Here is a 26426-nt window from a genome sequence, read left to right on the forward strand (position 1 = left end):
AAACTTAAAATGATTTTCCAAGCGCTCATTTGTCTACAGTTCTGAAGGTATATAGAAAGCATTAGAGGATTGATATAAACAGTTGGACACGGCACGTATTACTATTCTGCAAAACTTATCAAACTATTTTATGAACTTCAGTAGTTTGTCGAGGGATATAGCATAAGGCTCATCCATTCTCAATCAATCCGCCCCAAAAGTCTATATCCAAGATATAACCAGTGGGTCTTCCATGATACCTCTGCTGAGCATACCACAACTTATTGCTCACTCGTTCTCTGCCTGTGAAGGACCTTGTCCACCGACCTTTTCAGAAAACACTTTTTTGTTTTCTAAATGTCAGTTGTTCAGCATCGGTTCTCATAAGTCGTATTCGTTATATTCCTGATATATTTGTGATAGTTCCCGCTACAATTGCCACTATAATTGGCTCCGGCTCAAGTGGACGCTCCAAAGAACCATAGCTCAGCGGTCGGCACAGAAAGTTTCTACCGAATTCCCTAAGCGATTGTTCGGACCTCTTCATTGCTCCCTTGTAGGAAAGCTTACGAAGTGTTTCCTTCCAACAAAGACTACATACATCAGTTTTTTGTTAGGGGTCAAAAACAAATGTAGTGCTCTGAAAATTTTGTAAACAACTGTGTAGGCTCGATACTCCAATCGTCATGTCACAATTTAAAAGAACGTAGTCGATACATCGTTTTTATTACTTACTTTCTCTTGAATTGCTTAGTACACGGATAGTAAATTCAAAAAAGCATAGGAGCCCCTCGTTTATAGCTAGTGTGGTTAACTCCTTCCGATTTTCTTTCCCGCCTAAACAAGACCGCTGGAGTTGACAGCAAGACCCTGCATATACCTCCTTGGGGAATTTTCTAGATGCTAATCACAAACATCATTCGTAATCGTAATCTTGGACGTGAACTAAGTCTTGTAATTTTCAACAAAGTAAGGCTGCGTGTATTTAACTAAAGCCACCCTAATGTATACATATTTATATACAGAGGTACATATACATATAAGTATTTTAATGCACGCAATATTTGTCTAAAAAACTGTCTTTAATCCTAACAAAAGAAAAGATTTTTTGGTGTTTTCTACGCAGCACTTTTTCTCCTAGAAAACCCATTCATTTGATGAACGGCACCGTTTTTTTATATTTTTCTGCTTTGGTCAATAAACAATTTGCGTGAATCTTAAAGACAAAGGATTTCTGTGATATATTTGCCACTAAAAACTTACGACACGAACGAAAGAGAAAAAAATGTTAAAAATTTTTTACGAATTTTTGTGTTTTTGATTGCAAATACCATTTCAAAATAGGAATGCTTAGTTCGTAACGGCATATTTAGCATTTTAATAAGGAGCTGCTTTTATTGTAACAGCACACTGAGGCCTACATATTTATGTATAAATATTAGACTGTCCCAAGAATATATGGAAAAAAATTTGTTTGCAAATTTTAATATGTATACCCTCTATATTTGTGCTTTTTAGCCTAAATAGAATATATATGAAGGTGTATGGCCATAGGATAACGATAACCCGTGCTGACTTTTTGGTGAAGTTTAGTTATTTAGTTGATTTTACGAAACCGTTTTCGTACATATTACGAAAATATGAGACATCAGATCTTTAGTATATTTTACGAATGTATTCGTCCTATTTACTAACGAATTTTGTGCTATTTCCTAAAGAATTTTGTGTTATTTCTTTGTTTTTTACGGAATTTTTGTAAAATTCACGGAAATAATTCGTATATTTAACGAAATTATTTTCGTAAAATCTGCTCTTGTATCGTAGAATGTGCGATTGCTTTCATTTTCCACACTGTAAAAAACATATTACGAATTATAACACAACACTTTTATTTTGTTTTTATCGTTAATCTTAAACGTTTTTGTTTAATAAAATGTTTTGCAAAAATGCTTAACATTAATAAATAAATATAGAATGAAAGTGTTTTGTTATAATTTGAGCCATGTTTTTTATAGTGTTAAGAATAAAAGCAATCATACATTCTACGAAAGAAGTTCAGATATTACAAGTATAACTGTGGTAAATAATAAGCTTTACCGAAATTTTCTGACTAAACTGTAGTTTAAAATTGATAAAAAAGGTTATTTAACCTGTAATAAAGCTTAAGTCTTTTAGTCATAAGCATACGAATAGGTTCTATACTACATATTTTTTTATTGCTTAGGCTTCATTTAAAACATGCTTAAAAGCATAGTATATCCACAGCTTTAATATTTAATTTTGTATTGTATTTTTATCCAGCCTATCCCTTTTTAAAACGTTTAAAATTTTATTATACGTCTCACAGCAGTCAACAAGTAATTCCGCAATGACACGCGATACATAAAAATATGATGAAATATTAAATTGCCGTTAATTTAGTATATTATACGATAATATTCGTATGTTGTACGAATTTAAAAAACATGTTTCTGCATTAGTACTTTATACGAAAGTATTAACTTAATTGTACGAATACAGAATTGTAGATTTCGTAAATGTTAAAACCAAACGTAAATATTACGAATGCCTTCCTACAATATACAAAATTATTCGTACAGAGATTTGTTCAGTGCTTTACGAATGTGCTTCGTAAAATATACGTAAGATTTCGGAAATTGTACTGAAAAAATGCCTTACGAAAGTCTTTTCGTTATATTTACGTATGATTCGTAAAATCTTGTTTCGTTGTCAAAAAAATGTTCGTATTATGAACGAAAGTTTCGTACATTGTACAAAAACCAAGACTACGAAAATTTTTCGTAGCACTTTTACGAAATTTTATTTTCAGTGTAAAGCATTAGAAGCTTCCTTAAAGCCGTAAAGAAAACGGTCAAGAAAAAATTGCCATTATTTCGTGTGTGTGTCCAAGGAATTTTGACATTTTTGATACTTCACAGCCTGTTGCCTCACTCTTTCCTCAAGAAATAATGGAACGGGCATATATTTCTGTTGCAAACCTGGGTTGCCTTGTGCTCTTTCACAAAAAACTTTATAAAACCGTAGTAGAAAGCGTAGTAAATTTCTTAAGAACTGCGCACTGCCTCACTACACCCCATCGGGACTAGTTTGGGACAGTTTAGTTCTAGTTTGAGACCATGTATATAACACCTAAAATACTTAGTACATAGAACTTTTTTACTACATCATAAATACCTAAATATTTCTGTACCGAGTACTTAATACTTAATAAACACAATTTTGCCCATCACTGCTACCAGAGATGGTAATGGCTGGATCATCAGCATAAGCGGTTAGCCTAGATGACCTACCTCTCATAGTGAATAAGAGCTTGCTCATTTGAAGCGCCACATTCTCCCTCCCTGAGGAGTGCCACTGTTCGGCTGAGGGGTGCGTCAAACAAAAAAAAACCGAATGCAATTTATATTAAGACATATGAATGTATAAATATTTTATTAATTATAAACTCGTATACTTTTATACATTTATTTACACACAAAAAACAATTGGCGCTTCACAAATTTTGTCTTGTGCTTGGCATAATCTTGTTAAATTCCTGATTAATTACTTGAACAAGGCACTATCTTCAAAAGTATCTGAATTTAATAAAAAAAATATATAAAAATAATAACTACGCTGCTCATAATATTATGCAAGCAAACAGACAGTAATTGATGGAGGCACATCTTTCGATAGGTACCGTCCTGGAACAATCAGCTTGATGTGCAATTTGATTTATGTAAGATTTCATAAGGTAAAATAACTACTGTATATATGTATGTATAAATATATCAATTAAATGAGTGCAATCAATTTTATTCTTTGTAATATTTTTTCTTTATAAAATAATGCCCGGAAATTTGTTTGTATTTCAGAAATGAATCGCGTGCTGAATGTGGGAAGTGTTTTTTGGAAGTCTATTACCTGAGTACATGCAGTTTGAATACATATTACAAAGAAGCTTTCTCAACCTTCGAAAGGCAAATGGATAACCGCTGTATTGCCAGCATACACTCTTCAGATGTTGATATTAATATAGTCATAGTATTTAAATATGTACACGCATGTACATACATACATATTTATGTACGTACATACTAGGGTAGCCAGATATTTTAGTGACATAATCAGTACAGTTAGGATCAAAAATCAGTACAAATCCATAAAAATCAGCTCATTTTTAAGCTATTTTCCGTTTATTAACAATATAACAACCAACTATCAGCGCATTAATTTAACAAAAAATAACTAATGGACGTTTAAATACATATAATATTATCAATATAGCAGTTCATTAGTTTAAAACAAAACAAAGGTATTACGTATGTATGTGTGTACATATGTACGGTTGTGTTCACAAAAATAGTAATAAAATGTATTGAAAATTTTTTCTTTACTTGCTTAATTTAAATTTTTTATAAAAATATTAGTAGTTATAATAAAAGCTATGTAAGTTAAAGTCTCAAACTTTCAAGAAAATTTATAAAAATTAGAAAAATTTAAAAAATTGCATCAAAACATCTAACTTTTTGATCCGCATTTTTACAAAAATTTTGGAGTACGTAGTTTTGTAGCCCATGCATCTACAGTAGAAGACGAGCTTGAGTCAGAATTATTTTGCATATTTTAAGCTACAGATTTAAAACATATTTAGTTGGTGTACTTATTAAATACAACCTATAAAACTATAAAATATTGAGTGAAAGGTTTAGACTAGAATTTTCGCTAAACGAATTTTCGAGTACGAATGAAACTGAATAGTTATATATATCATATCCAAGAGTCGGTAGTTTGCAACTTTTCCAAATTTTTAGAACTTACATTGCACAAGAAGCACAAAGGCAGTAGTCGTCTTCAGTTTGAAATACTAAGTGTGTTACGGGTGCTTCACGATTTGCAGGTTCTGACGGGAAGTCGTTCCCGATCGCCACCTTCAATTAGGTTTATTAATTGCGAAAACAACTTTTCCCGTAAGACTAGCAAATCGTGAAGTACCTGGAACAGGGCTATCATTTTGTATTGAATTCAAGCAGTTATTTTGCGAAATGCTAGGAAACGAAACAATTTCAAGGTGACAGCTTTTAAAAAATGTTTTGAATTTAATAACGCTGCATTTACACGTTCAATAAATCGCTTTCAATCAGCTCACATGTATGACCATTTTATTTTAGCATTTTTACCTCAAGTAAATGTCAATTATACCGATTGACAAAAGTATTTATTAAATGCAAAATCAGTACAAACTCAGAAAATCAGTAGATTTTGTCTACACATTTCGGGTTATTAAAAATCAGTATAGTAAAAAAATCAGCACATGTACTGATTACATCAGCGCATCTGGCAACCCTATTACATACATATAAATGCTCTCTTCCAACAAATCACATCTCACATCCCAATAAAAAGTTTTACATTACACATAATCTAAATTCTTTCAAAAGTCGTGCCTTCTTCGAACCTTAATTTCGTAATGGCTAAATGCAGTCCCATAATTATATTTACATACATAAGTACATACATATGTATATCTGCAATGGTATAATAAAGTGAAAGGAATAAGAACAAGTGGACATCATTAATCAAAACATCTTATTATTAGTTTGAATTAAATATGTATGTATATTTGGTAAAATTTTTTTATGAGATTCGAAATTTTATTGTTGCCTAATTAAGTTTGTATATATGTATGTAAGTTTGTATGTACATCTGTACATATTTTCTTAAGGCGTTCGTTGTAATATTTACATCAATATGTTTTATACATATGTACATACATACCAGGGCATTCATTCCCGGGATCCAGAATCCCGACATCCCAGACACTTTTTCATGACCCAAAATCCCGGGACTACAGCTTCGGGATCCCGAAATTTTTACTGATTTATTTACAGATTGAAAGTGACGTTGAAAACGAAAAAACGAAGTCACGTACATTTGATATGTGGCAGAGTTGTTTTTTATTTCACTTTCATGGCATTGTTTAATGGAAATTGATTTCTGCCAATATGAGTGTTTTTTTAGAATTAATATACTATTTAATTATTTTAACATTAAATTAGTGTCTCTTTTACTAAGCTGCATTATGCTCGGAGTAAGACCAAATGTGGCGACCCAAGATTGTGTGGTTTCATTTTTGCAAAAGTCGAAATCCCGAAAAATCCCGGGATTAGAATTTTTCGCAAACCGGAATTCCGGGATTGTTAGAATGCTTCGGGATTTAATGCCCTAATACATACGTATGTACGTAGTTCTGTAGAATCTGCGTATTTCATTACCAAGACAAAGAACTCAACGAAGAGGTGATCCCACAGCTTTTATCGCATGCTATTTTGACCCTCAACTACATATACATACATACCCAGTGGGAAAATCTAATGTATAGTAATCCAAAAAATTATCAGTAAAACAACCCTTTTCACATTCGAAAATGCATTTTTTTCCCAGGGCGATGTCCTAAGAAAAGTGGGACATTCAATTTTACATAACCTAGTATGGAGAAATGAATATGTTCTAATATGAAATTTTTTGAACTTTTTGAATACATTAGAATGCTGATTACATAGTAAGCAGTAATATTATCGAGAACGCATAAAAAATCATACGACTTAGTTAGGGCGATCTGGAGTAGCTACAGAATTGAGTTATATATCTAATTAAAGTGCAAGCTCCATAGGTTATCCAAAAATTGTCAGATTTCAAATCGGTGAAGTAAGTGACAAAATATATGCATTTCAACATTTTCTTGACTCATTCTCAATGCTTCTATATATAATTGCTCAGTCATACGACTTAGTTAGGGCCATCTTAAGCAGTTAAAGCGTTAAGGTATACATCAAATTAAAGTGCAAGCTGCAGTTGCACAAAAGTAAAACGTGGCAGAAAAGTCGGCAGTGAGCAGTGTAATCTATTGAAAAATATGACCCATTTTTCCGTGGAATTGTAATTCGGATTTGTTGTTATTCATGGTTTTGAAATATATTTCGCGAAAGCAAAAAATAAAAATAGCTGAGATCACTTTCTTTTTTAAACATCTAAGATATCACTGACAAATTTAAAGGATCCGGGATGGCCGTAAAACTCAAAACTTTAAAAATTATTTCATGTGATTTTTGAAATGAATGATCCAAATTAGCCGCTATACATACTTATGTATTTTAAAATTTTTAGAATCAGTGGTTGAATTTTTTGAAATGGTTAAGACAGCTTTAGTTTAAAAGCGTGACACTAAATGCCTCTCAGACTACGACTAATAAAGCCCTGGAACGGATATTGTGAAAGGTTGGACTGTACCTCAGGTTTCTAGCAATACAAAATTAATTATTGTTTTTCATGAAGTTATTTAAAATAATTTTGAGCTAAATACTGAAGTATATGCATGAATATCACGTTTTATTTTTTTACCTAAGTTTAAATACTTACATAGATTATATCTGCAAGTATTTCTTTAATGCATTCACCCGAATTTCGGGGGGTTATTACTAGTACATTATATTATATATCACGCATGTAATGCATTACTACTTTTCCGACTGGGTACCTACAAGTGCTTTGCGGCCGCCGTATTCGTAAAAGTAGTACATAGTTTATGTATTTAAGTGCTTTGTATCACTCGACAAGGCCCACGTTCCAAAGACTCTTATCTACATGTAACATTGGTAAAGGGCATACCGACTCTTAAATTAAAAGTCATACTGAAGTTTCTACATTTGTAAGAAATTTCTATGCAAGAAATCGCAATTGCAATCGGAGCTGGACACAGAAGACGTTGATGCGTTCGATTATTTCCCAGGGTCCGTTGGTCTGTTGATTACCCGTTCAGATGACCTGCAACGTTGCGATAATGAGTAAAGTATATACATGGAAAATTTTGAGCGCTTTCAGCGAGCTTTAAATATTTTTTGGTTTCAAAAAAAAAAAAATAGGGGTATATTTTTTCAGTATAGAACTATCCTAGGGGGTGAGAGCATAAAAATTCCGACTTTACTTTTTCACATGCATTTTTAGACCAACCTAATGTACAAACTGTAATTTTTGCATACATTTTGTTGTACCTACATTAATACACTTATAGAGCAAAAAATATCAAAGTGTGTAAATTTTGTGTTTTTTTTACCCACTCTGTTGATATGTATAAGCATTTGAAAATAAAACATAATTGTTAGGAAATTCACCCTTCGCAATTGCCTCAGCCGTAAAACCAGGTGACCAGGCTGACTCTGATAACGGTGAAGACATTCGTTTCAACATACAACCATCAATTGATTTTGGAAATCTTGAACTTTCTTCCGAAGATATCGTTAGTGGCATCTCTCGACTTAAACAGTCATCAAATACCGATGTTGATGGTCTGTCTGCAATTTTGTTAAAGCAGTGCGAGCTCTTGTTTATCCTCTCTTATTATTATTTAATAGTTCCCTGTCCTCGGGCACTTTCATTGATCAGTGGAAAGTGGCTTTTGTTACACCTATTTTCAAGAGTGGCAATAAAAATGACATTAGCAATTACAGACCCATTTCAAAACTTTCCGCCACGTCAAAGCTTTTTGAATGCATCATCCAGGAAAAATTAATATTTTTCGTTAAGAATATGGTATGCCCAGAGCAACATGGCTTTCTTCCGGGACGCTCAACTGTGACTAACCTAGCTATTTTTTCTGATGACTGCATCGCAGCTTTTCAGTCTGGATGTCAGGTTGACACAGTATATACGGACTTTTCTAAAGCATTTGATCGGGTTTCCCATGTAGTCCTGGTCAATAAGCTTGCCTGTATGGGTTTCCACTCAGTGTTTCTAAACTGGATTGAATCGTACCTACGTAATCGCAGTTGCAGGGTCATTGTGGACAATGTCAGGTCTTCTCCTTTCGTTGCCTGCTCTGGTGTTCCACAGGGAAGCATCTTAGGTCCACTTTTCTTCTTATTGTTTATTAATGACATTCGCTCCTGTTTTTCTACAGTAAAATTTTTACTATATGCGGATGATTTAAAAATTTATTCACCCATTTACAGTCACCATGACTCTGAACTGATGCAATTAGATTTGGATAATTTAAGTACATGGTGTAATAGCAATCGGTTAACTCTTAATTTAAAAAAATGTTTTCAGATTACTTTTTCAAAACGCGTTAACGTCATTGAAACCTCATACCATTTATCTAACTCGCCCCTTACAAGGGTTAGTGAAATAAAAGATCTGGGGGTAACTTTTGACTCCAAATTTACTTTCGCAAAACATATTAACCTTTGCATTTCGAAATCGTATGCCATGCTTGCTTTTGTTAGACGTCATAGCTCAGAGTTCACTGACCCTTATACGCTAAAGCTTTTATACACCGCGTTTGTGCGCTCTAAACTTGAGTACGCTTGTTTTATTTGGTCGCCTTATTATCAGTGCCATATTGCAAGAATCGAACGGATTCAGAAAGTATTTTTATATTTTGCTTTGCGCAGCTTACGCTTTTCTGAACCCATTCCGACTTATGAGTCTAGATGCCTATTGATCAACTTAAAGTCACTGCAGAACAGGAGAATAATTTTGTCGCTGTCGTTTATTTTTGACGTTTTTCGTGGTGCTACTGACTGCCCCATGCTCCTGGAGAGGATTTTCATAAATATTCCTGCCAGAGCCCTTAGGAACTCTGAGTTCTTCAACGTTCGTCTGTTCAAAGCTCTTTATGCAATCAATGCTCCTATTACTAGATCCTTGATTGAGTTTAATAGAATTACTAATTATTTGGAAATAGATTTTTCTTGTTCAAAAGAGTGCTTTTTAAATACAATAAACCCTCTTTATAAGTGAGCCATTTATGTATACTAGTAATTTGCCTACTGTTATCACATATTTCTACTTAGCCTGTAAGATTTTCTATTCTGATTGGCTTAATAAATAAATACTAAATACTAAATACTAAAAACTATACGGTACATAAGTAGTTCAATAAAAATTGTCGTAAAAATCTAATTTAAATATTTATTACCTAAGTCATTAATATAGAATTGCGATCACGACAGCCGTGTATATTTGTACGTGGCATACCAGCAAGTAGGTGCTTAGTTGATAATTAACGGTAAATTTCAAATGTCATTAGTAAAAATAAATTAGAATTCAATAATAACTTTACCGGTGAAACGATGGAAAACGTGTGGCATACTCTACAAGCACGCTGGACCCGCTGTTAGTCGAGAGTTGTTGCAAAGCGCATGCGAGGTATGGCACACGTTTTCCAAACGAAATACATATATACATACATTAATTACTTTCGTCTCGTTGCAAGTTTCTAATTTTTTTTAGAAATTATTAATAATGAAATATTCAGTGATGAGTAGTCACCTATATTTTAAAACTTGTTAAAATCTTATGGGAACAAATTTTACGTCTAAATACAATTTTGAGAATATAAATAAAATCCAAACAAAGATTAAATGAATTTAAACATAATCGCTTTTTAATTCTGAATACTTTAATGTGGATTGGCGTAAGTTCCTTTTTAAGTTAGTCTCATTTGTAGCAATTAGTTTTAAAGCCATATATGAACGGTAAGAACAAGAAACATTTAATTTATGTGAGCTCATTGGGGTGGTCCAAATTAATTAAAATCAGAATTTGTATGCCCTCACCCCCTAGAATTGTTCTTTACCGAAAAAATATACACTTATTTTTTTATTTTGATATATTTGGCTGCTTAAAACGTTATAGAGGTTGTAACTTTCTAGAACGAGTAGTCATTGTGATTACTCGTTTCGAATTGAATCGAACAAAATGGCAGCTGTTTTCTCCACAATACATATTAAATTGGCGAAGGTGGTCAAAATTATATCAAAAAGGCTTGCACGATTTTCTCAATTTCCCCTAGAGCGGGGATCACGCGATTTGTACAATTTCACAGTTACAGGGTTGTATTGTTTGGAAATTTGTTATTGAGCTGAGCTCATTATTTCTAGACCTCTGTGACTGCCAAAATATACAAATCTGTTCAAATGTACAAATCGTGTGATCATTGTTTAAGTGCACACAAAATTTTGCTTTTGTTCATTAATGAGAAAGCTTGATCCGAGCTTATACTTATACATACATGCATACATGGACCAGTTTTTAATTACCAAAAAGATCTGTTTTTACATAAACGTTTTAGTGAAAATCCCGGATCGTGAAAACTGGGCAATCAATAACTGGGACTTGAGACCAGAACATTAAGGGCTGGTTTCTCCAACTCAACTTAGTTTAGCCAATTTTTTAGACTTAGTCAAGAATAATCTGTGTAAAAAAATAGGCTAACTTTTGACTAAAGCCAAAAAAATGGCTAAACTAAGTTAAGTTGAGTTGGAGAAAGCAGCCCTAAAGCTTTTTTTTTAGTATTAAAAAAAAGTGTAATGAACAGCCCTACCAGATGTACGGATTTTTCCGTACGGTACGGATTTGCTTTCAGTCAAAATGTACGGATTTTTGTACTGATTTTCGGAGTGCCTTTTTCGTATTGTAAACATTTCCCTGCTTTACACATATCCCATAGGTTTCTTATACTTCCTGAACCTCTAATTTTGTTATTAAAAAATGCGCTATTTTCGTACTTGAGGGACTTATCTACTAACGGCTTGACTACTTTTCACCCGATTTTAAAAATCGAATATGAGAAGAGGATTTATAGGCATCTAAGATTATATATAACAATCTATTGGTAGATTTCAATTGTTGGGAAGTTTTGTCGCTAAAAATTTAAAAACCCAATTTTTCTTTATTTTTTCAACTTTAACCAACGCTTCAAACATTACACTGTTAATCGGTAGGATCGAAAACCTACCTGAAAAGTTTTGTTGCATGTACATAAACTAAGAACACACTTGTGAACACGCTTGTTAAAAAATTCTTGTCAGAAAAATAATAAGGTTGTCTGTGAAGCAATCAATAAATAGGACTAGCGGTAATACGTGTTGCTTTATTTGATGTTATTAAAAGTACGATTCCTGTGTTCACCTAAGTACCAACGATTTTTTTGCTCGCCAAACAAATTTGAGCGTACGGATTTCGCACGGATTTTTCACCCACCACTTTTTGTCCGTGTTCGGATTTTAGACTCTAAACGTCTGGCAGCCCAGGTAACGAATTGAAACGAAAATCTCTTAATATTTAACTACCTCGCACAAATGTTCACGTTTGGAATTAATTTTGTTGGGAGTCCGAAAAACAAACATTAAAATTTTCCACCCCATAGTTTTATAAATCGATATGTATTTTGGTATGAGTGGATAAGGCTTGATGGCAGATGCTTCCGGAGAGCACAAATGTCAGTTACGAGGTTTTGCAGAACAACGGATGCGGGTTTTAGACGACAATATGTACTATGTGTGTAGTTGAGTTGCGTTCGGCGCTAAACTCAACTGTAGCTTAGTAATTAAAATAAACGTTTGATTTACATATACACATTTGTTAATTTAATTATTAGGTACATAACAATATTTCGAAATTATTTAAAAAAAAACAAATGCGAATTGATACATACCTTAAAGGCTTCAAAAAGCATCCGCTGTTAATAATATTTGAACTACTACTTTGTAAATGGCTTAGAACTTTCTAAATTTATTCAGGTATACAGTAAGTTTCTGTTTCTCGATTATTAATTATACACTTGTTTTACCAGCAGCAAAATACACGAAAATACCGATTTTTTTAAACTCATCTTGTGGTTCATATTTGTCGCTTTTAGGCAAGAACCTTTTTGCACAAAAATAAATTTGTTATGCATATGTATGTGTGTATATTATAGGTCTGTAGATATCTTAATTTTTTTCCTTCGCATTTTTGCGTAGTCAAATTTATACGTTATGTATATTTAGCTCACAAGAGCGCTAATTTTATGCATGTACATATGTATGTATAATATTTTAATTCACTGCTTTGTTGTTTGGTTGCTTTCACGCTTCAAACAATTAAAATAAAAATAAGGTTTCTATATTTTGCCAAATAATGCCAAATTTTTTATAAGTCATACACTTGTATGTATGTGTGTGTATAGAAGCGGAAAATCATTCGTTTATTGCTTTCTTGTTATTATATTTTTTCAGCTGTTGGCTTTTTAGGTTTTTATTTAAATTTTTTGTTTTTATTTATCTTTGTGTTCTTTTTTTTTATTTCATAGAGTGCAATGTCTTGCTTTCTAATTTAGCTACATAGTTTGTAAGCACTTTTTGAACGCTTCTCATAAGATTGGGTTGCTGGTCGATTGTAAAGAAAGAATTAGGCGTTTAACACAATCGTGAAGAGTTAGTTTTTATACACGCATTTTTTGTTGCTCTTTTATTAGTTTTCGGTGTTGCTTCTACTTGCCCAATCATAAAGCAAGCAATGTAGGTACATACATACATACATATGTATGGATTTATGTACAGTGGATGGCAAAGTGAAGTCATAGGTCATAGATAAACTACGAGCAAAAAGACTTGGACATCTACAGATTGCTAAACAATTTATACCAATATTAATATTATCTCAGATAATTACTCAGGTTTACATAAAAAGAAAATCTGCATATTGAACCAAACCTCTACATCCCTATGTTAATCGACGCCTTGAATGCGAATCTGAGGTCTGTTAGCCTCCATCACGTCAGGTTCGATTTCATTTAAAGGTCAAGTAGGGAAAAATTCATTGAATAAACCTGAAAATTTATGTTTATGAGGCTCAAGACTCGCTGAACTCGAATCCGAGGTCTGTTAACCTTCATAATGTCTGGTTAGAGGTCATTTTAGGGTCAAATAAGACAGAAAATTTATTAATTAAAAAATAAAATAAAAATTTTGTTTTTGTTGTCGCTAAATCCGAATATGAGAGTCCCCTAATTCTTCAGGGTCATCAAGTTGTCATGCCAAGGTCATACCAAGGTCAAATTCAAAGAAATTGTATTGAATTTTCAGGTTTATTCAATGAATTTTTCCCTACTTGACATTCAAATGAAGTCGACCCTGACGTGATGGAGACTAACAGACCTCAAATTTGCCTTCAGGGCGTCGAATAACATGGGAATATAGAGGTTTGGTTCAATATGCAGAAACTTTTTTTTTGTAAACCTGTGTTGTTTCAAGAATTTGTTGTCATTATTTTAACATTTACTGCGTCTACAAATTCTGACATTTATTTAGTCATATGAAAAGTCTCCGATGATTTATGGCTAAATATTTGAAAAAAAAATAAAAATTATTTATTGAAAATCAATTTTAACCAAGTAAATACATGCTTAGTATTATTTGTCGTTATTTTTAGTACGGTCAAGTTATTATTGAAAATTAGATATCGGGATGGTTGCCAATTTCCTTTGAATGCTAAGAGAAGGGTTGCTCGGGGTGTAAAAGTTGATTTTTTTGCATTACAGTTAACTACTACAGGTCAGAAAACTTTTTAAAATTTGCAAACTACTTGGTGTTATAAAATGTACGTTTATGTAGCTAAAACAAGTAACAAAAATAAAGGAACATTTCTTGCTTGGAGGATAAGCAGCCAACTGTTAAAAATGTTACAATAGCTCGTACATAAATAAAAATTATTTTCTTCAACTTACGAATACGTATGGGAAAGCTATCCAAATTTAAAGTGAGGAAAAAAAACGAAGTATCATAGAAAACGAAGATTGCAGTGTTAAATATATATATATATATAAATAGATTAAAAAAAGTGAGTGCGCCTGGGCCACACTGGAGAAATGAAACTTACATTACAAACATATCTATTTTGTCTCATAACTAATATACATACATACATATGTATATACGTTCACACATCTGCTTTTGATTAATGTTATATTTTTTATTTTTTTTCTATATAACTAGATCCCTACATCTACCCCTTTTCATTCTAATTACATTTATTTTTTTCGGTTTTCCTTTATATTCTTTTTTATCTTTATACTCTATCGATAACAAAATCGATAGTAACATCCAATAAAATATCGATAACAAAACCGACAAAAATATCGATAACAAAATCGATGAAAGATTCGATAAAAATTTCGATAGCAAAACCTATAATAATATTGGAAGCAAAATCTATTAGAAACTCGATAAAAATATCGACAAAAAATAACAAAATCGATCAAAATATCAACAACAAAATCAATACAAATACCCATAACAAAATCGATAACAAACGATAACAAAGTCGATATATATCGATAACAAAATCGATAAATATCGATAACAAAATCGAAAAATACCGATAACAAAATCGATAAATATCGATCACGAAATCGATAGCAAAATCGATAAATATGGATAACGAAAACGATAAATATCGATAACAAAACCGACAAAAATATCGATAACAAAATCGATCAAAATATCAACAACAAAATCAATACAAATACCCATAACAAAATCGATAACAAACGATAACAAAGTCGATATATATCGATAACAAAATCGATAAATATCGATAACAAAATCGAAAAATACCGATAACAAAATCGATAAATATCGATCACGAAATCGATAGCAAAATCGATAAATATGGATAACGAAAACGATAAATATCGATAACAAAACCGACAAAAATATCGATAACAAAATCGATCAAAATATCAACAACAAAATCAATACAAATACCCATAACAAAATCGATAACAAACGATAACAAAGTCGATATATATCGATAACAAAATCGATAAATATCGATAACAAAATCGAAAAATACCGATAACAAAATCGATAAATATCGATCACGAAATCGATAGCAAAATCGATAAATATGGATAACGAAAACGATAAATATCGATAACAAAACCGACAAAAATATCGATAACAAAATCGATCAAAATATCAACAACAAAATCAATACAAATACCCATAACAAAATACCAAAAGAAAATCGATAAAAATATCGATAGCAAAATCCATAAAAATCGATATCAAAATCGATAAATATCGATAAACAAATCAATAACAAAATCGATAAATATCGAAAACAAAATCGATAGCAAAATCGATAAATATCGATAACGAAAACGATAAATATCGATAACAAAACCGACAAAAATATCGATAACAAAATCGATGAAAGATTCGATAAAAATTTCGATGGCAAAACCTATAATAATATTGGAAGCAAAATCTATTAGAAACTCGATAAAAATATCGACAAAAAATAACAAAATCGATCAAAATATCAACAAAATCAATACAAATACCCATGACAAAATCGATAACAAAGTCGATATATATCGATAACAAAATCGAAAAATACCGATAACAGAATCGATAAATATCGATCACGAAATCGATAAATATCAAAAGAAAATCGATAAAAATATCGATAGCAAAATCCATAAAAATCGATATCTAAATCGATAAATATCGATAAACAAATCAATAACAAAATCGATAAATATCGAAAACAAAATCGATAGCAAAATCGATAAATATGGATAACGAAAACGATAAATATCGATAACAAAACCGACAAAAATATCGATAACAAAATCGATCAAAATATCAACAACAAAATCAATACAAATACCCATAACAAAATCGATAACAAACGATAACAAAGTCGATATATATCGATAACAAAATCGATAAATATCGATAACAAAATCGAAAAATACCGATAACAAAATCGATAAATACCGATCACGAAATCGATAAATATCAAAAGAAAATCGATACAAATATCGATAGCAAAATCCATAAAAATCGATAACAAAATCGATAAATATCGATAAACAAATCAATAACAAAATCGATAAATACCGATAACAAAATCGATAACAAAACCAATAAAAATATCGATTATTTTATCGATAAGTCCCGAGATTTTCGAAAATCTCTAAAATCAGAAAATAGTTAGCAGATTGAGTCTTTGTGTCTCTCTCTATATCCTTTCCTCTTTAATTACCTTTAGTTTCTTCCCCTATCTTCATCTTTGCTTTTATCGGTATCCTCATCCTCCTTTTTGCTTTTACTTTTATGTTTATCATTTTCTACATCTACATATTCCCCTTCATCTTTGCTCCTATATATATGTATGAGTAAAGTGCTTAAATTAACCTTGGTCTTCATTTTTGCCTTTATCTTTACGAATCTTTGTTTTTGACTTATAAGTACAGAACGAGAATATTGGAGGAAAGAAAATTACCACGGTAAAAAACAGATAATTGATAGTGCTAGCATTTTTAATATAAGACAAATTATAAACTTTAACGTCATATCTCTTTACGGATTATTGATTTAACTGTTAACAAAATTTTATTTTTTTTGTTAGTAGGAGAGGGGATTGCTTTATGCACTGGCCGGGGGCGCTAGTCTCTATACTACTTTCCCCGAGTATGGGACTCCCACCGAAACGTGTTGGGCTACCCACTAAAACCCAAACTCCCACCGCCCGCGCAAGAATCCCGCATCTGGCACCGCAATTCTGCATGTCTTCACATGCTGGAGCGCGCTGTTAGAGCCTCGGGGCTGCTCTTTTGTAGGGCGTTTCATTCAGGTATCCTCAGTAGACATCCGTCCTCTCTTTTGCAGCGGAGTACGAATTTCACGTATCTCGCAACTGCTTCCCACTTTTCTGCACTGGAGATCATTACGTTGTTCGAAGTTATGTCTCCATATCTTTCTTTCTGACCGGTGAGGAATTGCGTCAGGTAGAAATCGACTTCCACATGCGGTCTGTTCAACCATGTTTGAAGGTCGGCTATCAGGGAGTGCGTCCATCGACCTTTTGTGCGTGAGGAATTGCGTCAGGTAGAAATCGACTTCCCCATGTGGTCTGTTCAGCCATGTTTGAAGGTCGGCTATCAGGGAGTGTGTCCATCGACCTTTTGTGCTCGCGTTCCAGTTTTGTTGCCACTGCTGGATCAGTTGCTCGCGCGCCCTTGCCGCGGCAGCTGCTCAACCTATCTCGGCACTGAGATTATAAATCTCTTTTCGCTAGTAAGCAAGTAGCTCAATTGGCATGACGCCAGAAATAACTAGAACCGCGTCCGCGGACACTGTACGGTATGCAGAAGCAATGCGTAGTGCCCCTCTGGGCTAGACCGAAGACATTTGAATCCGGTATTTTTTAACTTTCAATGCGTCGGGCCATATTTCTGCCCCGTACAGGAGCACCGACAGGACTGCTGTCATCAGAAGCTTCCTGCGGCATGGCTTCGGGCCGCTCACGTTCGCCATCAGCCGGCTTAGAGCCGCCGTGCTCTGCGCAGCTTTTTCACATACTCCATGGATGTGTTCCCAGAATGTGAGTTTGCTGTCAAGCTTCACCCCTAGGTATTTTGTAGACCTAGAAGTNGCGCAGCTTTTTTACATACTCCATGGATGTGTTCCCAGATGAGTTTGGTCTCAAGCTTCACCCCTAGGCATTTTGCAGACCTAGAAGTTGTCACGATTTGAGGTCCGACCATCATATTTATAATTGTTGGGATCCGTTTGCTGGTGAGGAGCACGATCTCTGTTTTGGCTGTAGCCAATTCCAGACCGTGATCGTTCATCCATCCACTGACGTTGCGCATGACCTGGTTTAGCTTGAGCTGTGCTAGCTGGGCGTTTCTTGCTGTTATGACGGCGGCCCCGTCGCACAGTGGTCCAATCTGCTCTATTAGAGTAATTTAGTTATTATATTAAGATTTGAGATAGATATCGGGATGAAATTTTGCACAAATTATGTCTGAATGACTAACAACTTCTGCTCATAAAATGAGCGACCACGCCTACCAACCATATAATTAAGAATCGTTAAATTTTTCGTCAATTTCTGGTACATTTTTTAAGCACTTGCTCACGGTTATAGATACCTGTATACCTAAAACTTTTTTAACTATTTGGGATGAATTAAAAATAGAAAGTCCGTTATGTATATACTGTATTGACGCCGGATCCGAATCACCCACCTAATAACTATATGTATAAAATAAAAAAACTGCTAAAAAGTCAGATCAAACTTAACAACTTTTAGGGCCGTTTCCTCATCTAACCTTTAGATTACCGGCCACTTTATCGTCTCGATATACGAGTTTTCGTTTTCTCATCAGCGCATTAATTTCTCGAATCGATAAATTGTTGCTCACCCGATGTAACCTCTAAAAATGTGTACCCAGCTTTAAATTTTGGTTCGGTTTTGGTTCATGAGTCAGATATATTAGATTTTCAACCAAGGTTTTGGTTTTTGCTAACAGTTGCTCTTGCTCTAGATTTGCTTATGTTGCATTGTCAACATTTGAAATTATGTGACGAATGTAGTGAAGTTTCACTCTACGGAATAACAAAACACTTTAAAGTGAGGAACAATTTATCTGCCCTGTTAGTAAAGGCAACTTCACTGCTTACATTAGAAAATGGCACTCAGTAAGTAGACGATACTGATGCTTTGATAAATTTGTGTCGAATGTACCGGTACACAAAAAATAAATTTGTGTGATGTGCATTTGACCGGACCTACCTATGGATATGTATTTCGACCCGCAGAATTCGAATTTGATGTCAGTTGGGCCAATATACCTCCTAGATTTCGAGAAAACTTAAAAAAAAACCGTAAAAATAGTGAAAATCGGCAATAAAAAACGGTTTTTTGAAGTTTTCTCGAAATCTTGGAGGTATATTGGCCAAACTGAATTCAAATTCGGATTCTGCGGGTCGAGATACATAGCCATAGGTAGGTCCGGTAAAATGTACATCACACTAATTTCTTTTTGTGTGCCGGTGTTATTAGTGCGAGAGCTTCTTCAGGCGAAATTCCTTTACGACTCTTCTTTGCCAATATGACCTTCTTAATAGCAGTACCTCTTTCTGGAGAAGCACTTAAAAGCTCATTAAGTAGCGTAGCCGAAGATCTCATTTTTAGTTCAGTGGCCAAAAAGAAATACGTCTGGTTCGATAGCTTTCTTCATTTTAAATTTTTGGCAACAATCTTCAAAACTTTTAGCTGGCCTACCAGCGGAAAATCTCGGCTTACCAAACTTAGAATACACAAATTGTGACAAGTCTATTTCAATTTCGAGCCAATCTTTATTTGCAGTAACAAACCGCTCTCTTTTTCGGAAAACTTTTATCCACTTTAGGTCCGAATTCTGAATTAACTTCGCACGTATGATTTCAATTTAACAAATTGGATTCTATCACTAGATCCTAAACTGATATTCCCTGGTACAAAATCCATTATTCCATCAAGTCTTTAATTTTTAGGGGTCGGCAGCCAAAAATCAAAAATTTCCTGTCTTGAAATTTTAGGAGTCATTTTGAAAATTTAAAATAAATATACGGGTGCCGCAGCTAGCTGCAGAATTCTTTGTGGATTCTATTAGTATATACATCAGTTGAGAGAAAAAGTATAGTAAGTGATCTATATTCCGCCATATAAGAAAGATTTCTTCTACAAAAACAAAAAAATAATAATTTGGTACTCACCAAAAATATCAAAACTTTATCAGCTCCAAAAAATATGTGCGTCCACTTCGGTAATAATTTTTACATTTCCTGAATTTTCTTACTTAAAACAATGACGGAGAAAGAAATGAAGTTAAAACAAAGTTTCTTTAAACAAGTTATTGAGCCTTAAAAATACTCAGTTTTCGTTGCNCCGTAAAAATAGTGAAAATCGGCAATAAAAAACGGTTTTTTGAAGTTTTCTCGAAATCTTGGAGGTATATTGGCCAAACTGAATTCAAATTCGGATTCTGCGGGTCGAGATACATAGCCATAGGTAGGTCCGGTAAAATGTACATCACACTAATTTCTTTTTGTGTGCCGGTGTTATTAGTGCGAGAGCTTCTTCAGGCGAAATTCCTTTACGACTCTTCTTTGCCAATATGACCTTCTTAATAGCAGTACCTCTTTCTGGAGAAGCACTTAAAAGCTCATTAAGTAGCGTAGCCGAAGATCTCATTTTTAGTTCAGTGGCCAAAAAGAAATACGTCTGGTTCGATAGCTTTCTTCATTTTAAATTTTTGGCAACAATCTTCAAAACTTTTAGCTGGCCTACCAGCGGAAAATCTCGGCTTACCAAACTTAGAATACACAAATTGTGACAAGTCTATTTCAATTTCGAGCCAATCTTTATTTGCAGTAACAAACCGCTCTCTTTTTCGGAAAACTTTTATCCACTTTAGGTCCGAATTCTGAATTAACTTCGCACGTATGATTTCAATTTAACAAATTGGATTCTATCACTAGATCCTAAACTGATATTCCCTGGTACAAAATCCATTATTCCATCAAGTCTTTAATTTTTAGGGGTCGGCAGCCAAAAATCAAAAATTTCCTGTCTTGAAATTTTAGGAGTCATTTTGAAAATTTAAAATAAATGTACGGGTGCCGCAGCTAGCTGCAGAATTCTTTGTGGATTCTATTAGTATATACATCAGTTGAGAGAAAAAGTATAGTAAGTGATCTATATTCCGCCATATAAGAAAGATTTCTTCTACAAAAACAAAAAAATAATAATTTGGTACTCACCAAAAATATCAAAACTTTATCAGCTCCAAAAAATATGTGCGTCCACTTCGGTAATAATTTTTACATTTCCTGAATTTTCTTACTTAAAACAATGACGGAGAAAGAAATGAAGTTAAAACAAAGTTTCTTTAAACAAGTTATTGAGCCTTAAAAATACTCAGTTTTCGTTGCACGCACAATTTCATTTTCACTTATTGCTTACTATGAATTTTGGATACCGTTATGTTTATATGTAGCCAAATTTTTTCAAACAAAGTTGAATTTACTCTTAAGTAGACAATATTCTTGCATATTGGATAAACATTTTATTGAAAAATTACAAACAAAAAAATTTAATCAAATTACCCTAGCTTTGCACATTGGACCACAGTGCGTCATCCGCGAAGGCGACAAAGAAGGCGCTCTCCGGCATTTCCGTGTGCAACAAACTGTCATACGTAATGTGACCAACCGTACTTCTTTCAGAAGTACAGTACTTCTTTTTTCGCTCTTGTACTTCGTACTTCGAAGTACAGTCAAATGTACTTGTTTGCGATATTTTGTACTTCTGGAGGGAGATTCTGTAACCAGTTAGCGACAATTTTCGGATCGCTATCGCACTTTTTGACGCATGATATAAATGGTTTTGCGTCAAAAAGTGCGATAGCGATTCGAAAATTGTCGCTAACTGGTTACAGAATCTCCCCCAGATCCTGTTCAAACCATTAAAGTCGCCAAGGACCGATGGCATCATACCTGCACAGCTACAAACGGCTCTGCAGGTGTCGTGCAATTGGTTGGATCCTATTTATGCGAACTGCGTAAGGACCGGGTGCATCCCCATGGCTTGGGGGTAGTCAGTGTTGCGTTCATCACGAAGGCCGGAAAAGGTTATTATGTTTCCCCTAGGGATGTTAGTCCTATCAGCCTCTTCCTTTTTGATAAAAACGCTTTTACTAAAAATGCTAGAAAGGCTGATAGACCTGTACATAAGAAACGCGATTCCTCGTGACTGTCTTTCAAGAGCTCAATATGCTTATTGCAAGAAAAGATCGGTGAATACCGCCCTGCACACATTGGTAAAGTGGTCAGAGGAAGCCTCCACGCATGAAGATTATGCAGTAGGAGCCGTCTTCGATATCGAGGAGGCCTTTAACAATGTTACTCGAGAGGTAATAGTCAAGTATATTCATAATCTTGGGGTAGTAACCGACCTAATAAGCTTACTTCGTGACAGAACCGTCGCGGCGGAGTGGGAGGGCATCTGCACTCAGGGCAGAGTCAATATGAGCACTCCACAAGGTTGTGTTCTCTCTCCCCTGCTCTGGATCGCCGTTGTAAACAACCTTCTAGAGGAACTAGAAAAAGTGGGCTCTCGGGGGATCGCTTATGTAGATGATGTAGAACTTTTGGTTAAGGGACGGTTTCTATACACGCTTTTTAATCTGGCTCAATGTTACCTGAACTAGGCGGCTGTCGTTGAAGCCTAACATTGAGGAAAGGGTAGGAAAAGTGTCGGTTGCCTTGCACTGCTGTAGGGGAGCTATCAGTAAAGGGTGGGGTCTCTCGCCCAAATTAATTCATTAGCTCTAGGAAACCAGATTGAGGCCTGTATTGTTTCAAGGAGCCCTTGTCTGATGGAACTCACTAGAGAAGGCTACATTTGTAAAACAGGAATTAGCGGAACATTAGGAACCACTCCTACACTGGCGCTTCACATACCTACGTTGAACACGGCACCTGCGGATATTGCAGACAGATTTATCGCAACGCGAACTGCTATTAGGCTAAGGGAAACCGGGTCCTTTTGTGACATAAAAAGGAAAAGAAGACGTTTCTCTGCTGCAGCAAATATTTTTATAGGGCACTTTAAAACATGTTATCTCTCAAGGGTTAGTGATGGGGGTTCTTATAGGCCATTGTGCGATTGGTGTTCATGCAGTGAGACTAGGAATTTCGACTGATCCTTTTGTATCAGCTGTCAGCAGGGATATGAAGTGCAATCATCTCCACACTTTCTTTTAGACTGTCCAACCTTCGCGAGGCTAAGATTGNTTGTGTTCTCTCTCCCCTGCTCTGGATCGCCGTTGTAAACAACCTTCTAGAGGAACTAGAAAAAGTGGGCTCTCGGGGGATCGCTTATGTAGATGATGTAGAACTTTTGGTTAAGGGACGGTTTCTATACACGCTTTTTAATCTGGCTCAATGTTACCTGAACTAGGCGGCTGTCGTTGAAGCCTAACATTGAGGAAAGGGTAGGAAAAGTGTCGGTTGCCTTGCACTGCTGTAGGGGAGCTATCAGTAAAGGGTGGGGTCTCTCGCCCAAATTAATTCATTAGCTCTAGGAAACCAGATTGAGGCCTGTATTGTTTCAAGGAGCCCTTGTCTGATGGAACTCACTAGAGAAGGCTACATTTGTAAAACAGGAATTAGCGGAACATTAGGAACCACTCCTACACTGGCGCTTCACATACCTACGTTGAACACGGCACCTGCGGATATTGCAGACAGATTTATCGCAACGCGAACTGCTATTAGGCTAAGGGAAACCGGGTCCTTTTGTGACATAAAAAGGAAAAGAAGACGTTTCTCTGCTGCAGCAAATATTTTTATAGGGCACTTTAAAACACGTTATCTCTCAAGGGTTAGTGATGNTGTAGCATTTTGGCTCGCACTTTTGAACAAACACTGAGCTCGAAATTAGCCGCATTCGAAATTTCGTAATCGGCTCACGGCGTTAACTTAACCCAACCTAACCTGTACTTCTTTGAGCTATGAAATAGTTGGGCACATTAGTCATACGGGGCGTTCCGGAGGTCCGAGCCAAGTACAGACTCCTGCGCCGCTCCGCCGGTGATTAACGCAATTAGAGTAACCATATTTAAAAATATTAACGACGTTGCCGATAAATCCATTGAAGTTGTCATGTTTATTCATGTAGTTATTTAACTCTTTTCTCAGTATATATTACTACATAATCAGTTAGGAAAGTTCTTATGCGCTTTTTTGAACTCGCTTTTTGGAAGTTTTATCATCTTCTCCGTCGTAACTATTAAACTCTGCAGGGGAGACCAAGTTGTTTGTATGTAAAATAATTGAATAATATTTATTTGTCGATTTTATTGTGGCTTATTAAGATTTTATTTTTAATATTGTTAACATTGTAGGTTTAATAAGGAAATGAATTAGCAATAGAGTTTACGGGATGTGATGCACATCGATGATGCGGGTTCGATCCCCGCTGAAGTCTAGAAAAAATAAGTCTGATGAAAAGGTATGGTGATCTCCGAAATAGCAGCTGTTACTTCTACCGCTTAGACTTTGTTGCTTTTCCCATTTTTCCTAATAAACATAATCGTGGTATAAGGATGAATAATATTTATTCAGTCAAAAAATAGTGGATAGGCACTGTGGCCAATGGTAACCATCAATTACCAGCACTGCATGGTTAAAAATAATGTCTTTATTAAGTCCTTTTATAGCATTTTCAGTTTAAATGAAACCATTTTCAAATAAAGTGAAACCTTTTTTAAATCAAATGAAACATTTTTCAGGTTAAGCGAAACCATTTTCAAATTAAATGAAAGCTTTTTCAGACAAAGCGAAACCTTTTTCAAATTAAATAAAACCTTTTTTCAGATTCAATGAAACTTTATTCAAACTAAAGTAAACTTTTTTTAAAATTAAATGAAACATACTTAAAAGGAAATTTCATTTATTTTTAATGAAGTTCCATTGAATCTGAAAAAGGTTTCATTTAATTTGAAAAAGGTTTCGCTTTACCTCAAAAAGGTTCATTTAATTTGAAAAAGGTTTGCCTTGTTTGAAAATGGTTTCATTTAATTTGAAAAAAGTTTGATTTAATCTGAATGCTATATATGACACTTGAGAAATGCATATGCAAAAATTTCATAAAGTTAATTTGTACACATAAATACATGTAGCTTTCAGCTTAGGAGATATTTATTGATTTATCAACAATTTTGTAAAACTTAAAAAATATAATAAAAATAAAAAGTACTTTCGGTACAAGTATCAGCATGTGAGAACTTGTTAACTTTCGGATTCTTGCACGTCAAATCATGATCTTTTATAAATACAACAAGGCTCTGCTCATCTACATTGAATAATAATTATATGTAGAAGTTACGACCACTTAAGTGAACACACCTTTTACTAAAATTGTGAATCGCTATATCTCATAAATGGTAATTCTTAGGGAACAAAAGTGTCGCCACCCTTTTTATAGATCATTGCATGCCCTACACTTTAGTCAAACATATTTTCATGATACGCCTTACAATTTGGACGAAAAATTCAAAAAACCCACTTTTGACCTTGAATAAATTTGGTTTTCAGATGTACATAAATTCACCTTTGTCTACACTATTTCAGGTACCGTTGCCGAAAGCGTAAACGTTCAGTCATTTTTGGTTGTCGTTGTTTCCGACAGGAAGCTATAACCACATAAGTAGTTTCCAGTTAGCTTTTGGAATTAGTTAAATAAAAGTAATATCGTCATTTAAAGTACAAAAAAAAAAATGCAAAACCGCGTATGTGATGTTGCATAAATTATTTTCTAGAGAGTAAAAACATTCATATTTCAAAATGGTTCTCTTTTTTATAAAGCCATAGCATTTCTGGCTGATATATTTCAGGACGAATGGATAAGGATTAAGCTAAGATAAAAAGTTTGTGTGAGCAAATCCAATTTTTGGCAGCCAACGTCAGTTACGCGGTTTTTCAGAATGACGATACGCGGTTTTGTACTTTAAACGACGATATACACTTAGGTCTCTTTTAATCCGTTTTTTATGCGGTTTTTCAAACCACTTTTTCGCTGTAGCGATTTTGCTTTTTTGAGTTTTTATTACTTTTTTCAGTGTGTAAGAGTCAATGCTTCTGATTAATAACACTGGACCACAAATTTCAACTTTTTCTCTTTACCAGAAACGCCGTTATGAAATTCTTATGTAAAATCACCCCCTGATTCCGAAAATCAAGGTTATTTTTAATTCTATGGTACCGTTTTTGAGATATTTG

At 34.2% G+C, this 26426-nt stretch overlaps 1 protein-coding gene across 2 annotated transcripts in view; it reads right to left on the reverse strand.

Moving 5' to 3' along the window:
* The window catches only part of LOC108368333 (receptor-type guanylate cyclase gcy-8-like), a 110901-nt gene that overhangs the window by 80591 nt on the left and 3884 nt on the right, over positions 1–26426 (reverse strand). Inside the window, exon 2 of one of the 2 annotated variants that reach the window (XM_017623209.1) lies at positions 12476–12687. The gene's annotated coding sequence lies outside the window, so the exon portion shown is untranslated. Of the gene's footprint in view, positions 1–12475; positions 12882–26426 lie in introns of those variants that run through there. The other variant, XM_017623273.1, reaches the window with a different exon arrangement.

The sequence above is a fragment of the Rhagoletis zephyria genome, unplaced genomic scaffold (assembly GCF_001687245.7).
Source record: "Rhagoletis zephyria isolate East Lansing unplaced genomic scaffold, Rhagoletis_zephyria_1.1 Rzeph_scaffold_00003, whole genome shotgun sequence".
Taxonomy (NCBI): Eukaryota; Metazoa; Arthropoda; class Insecta; order Diptera; family Tephritidae; genus Rhagoletis; species Rhagoletis zephyria.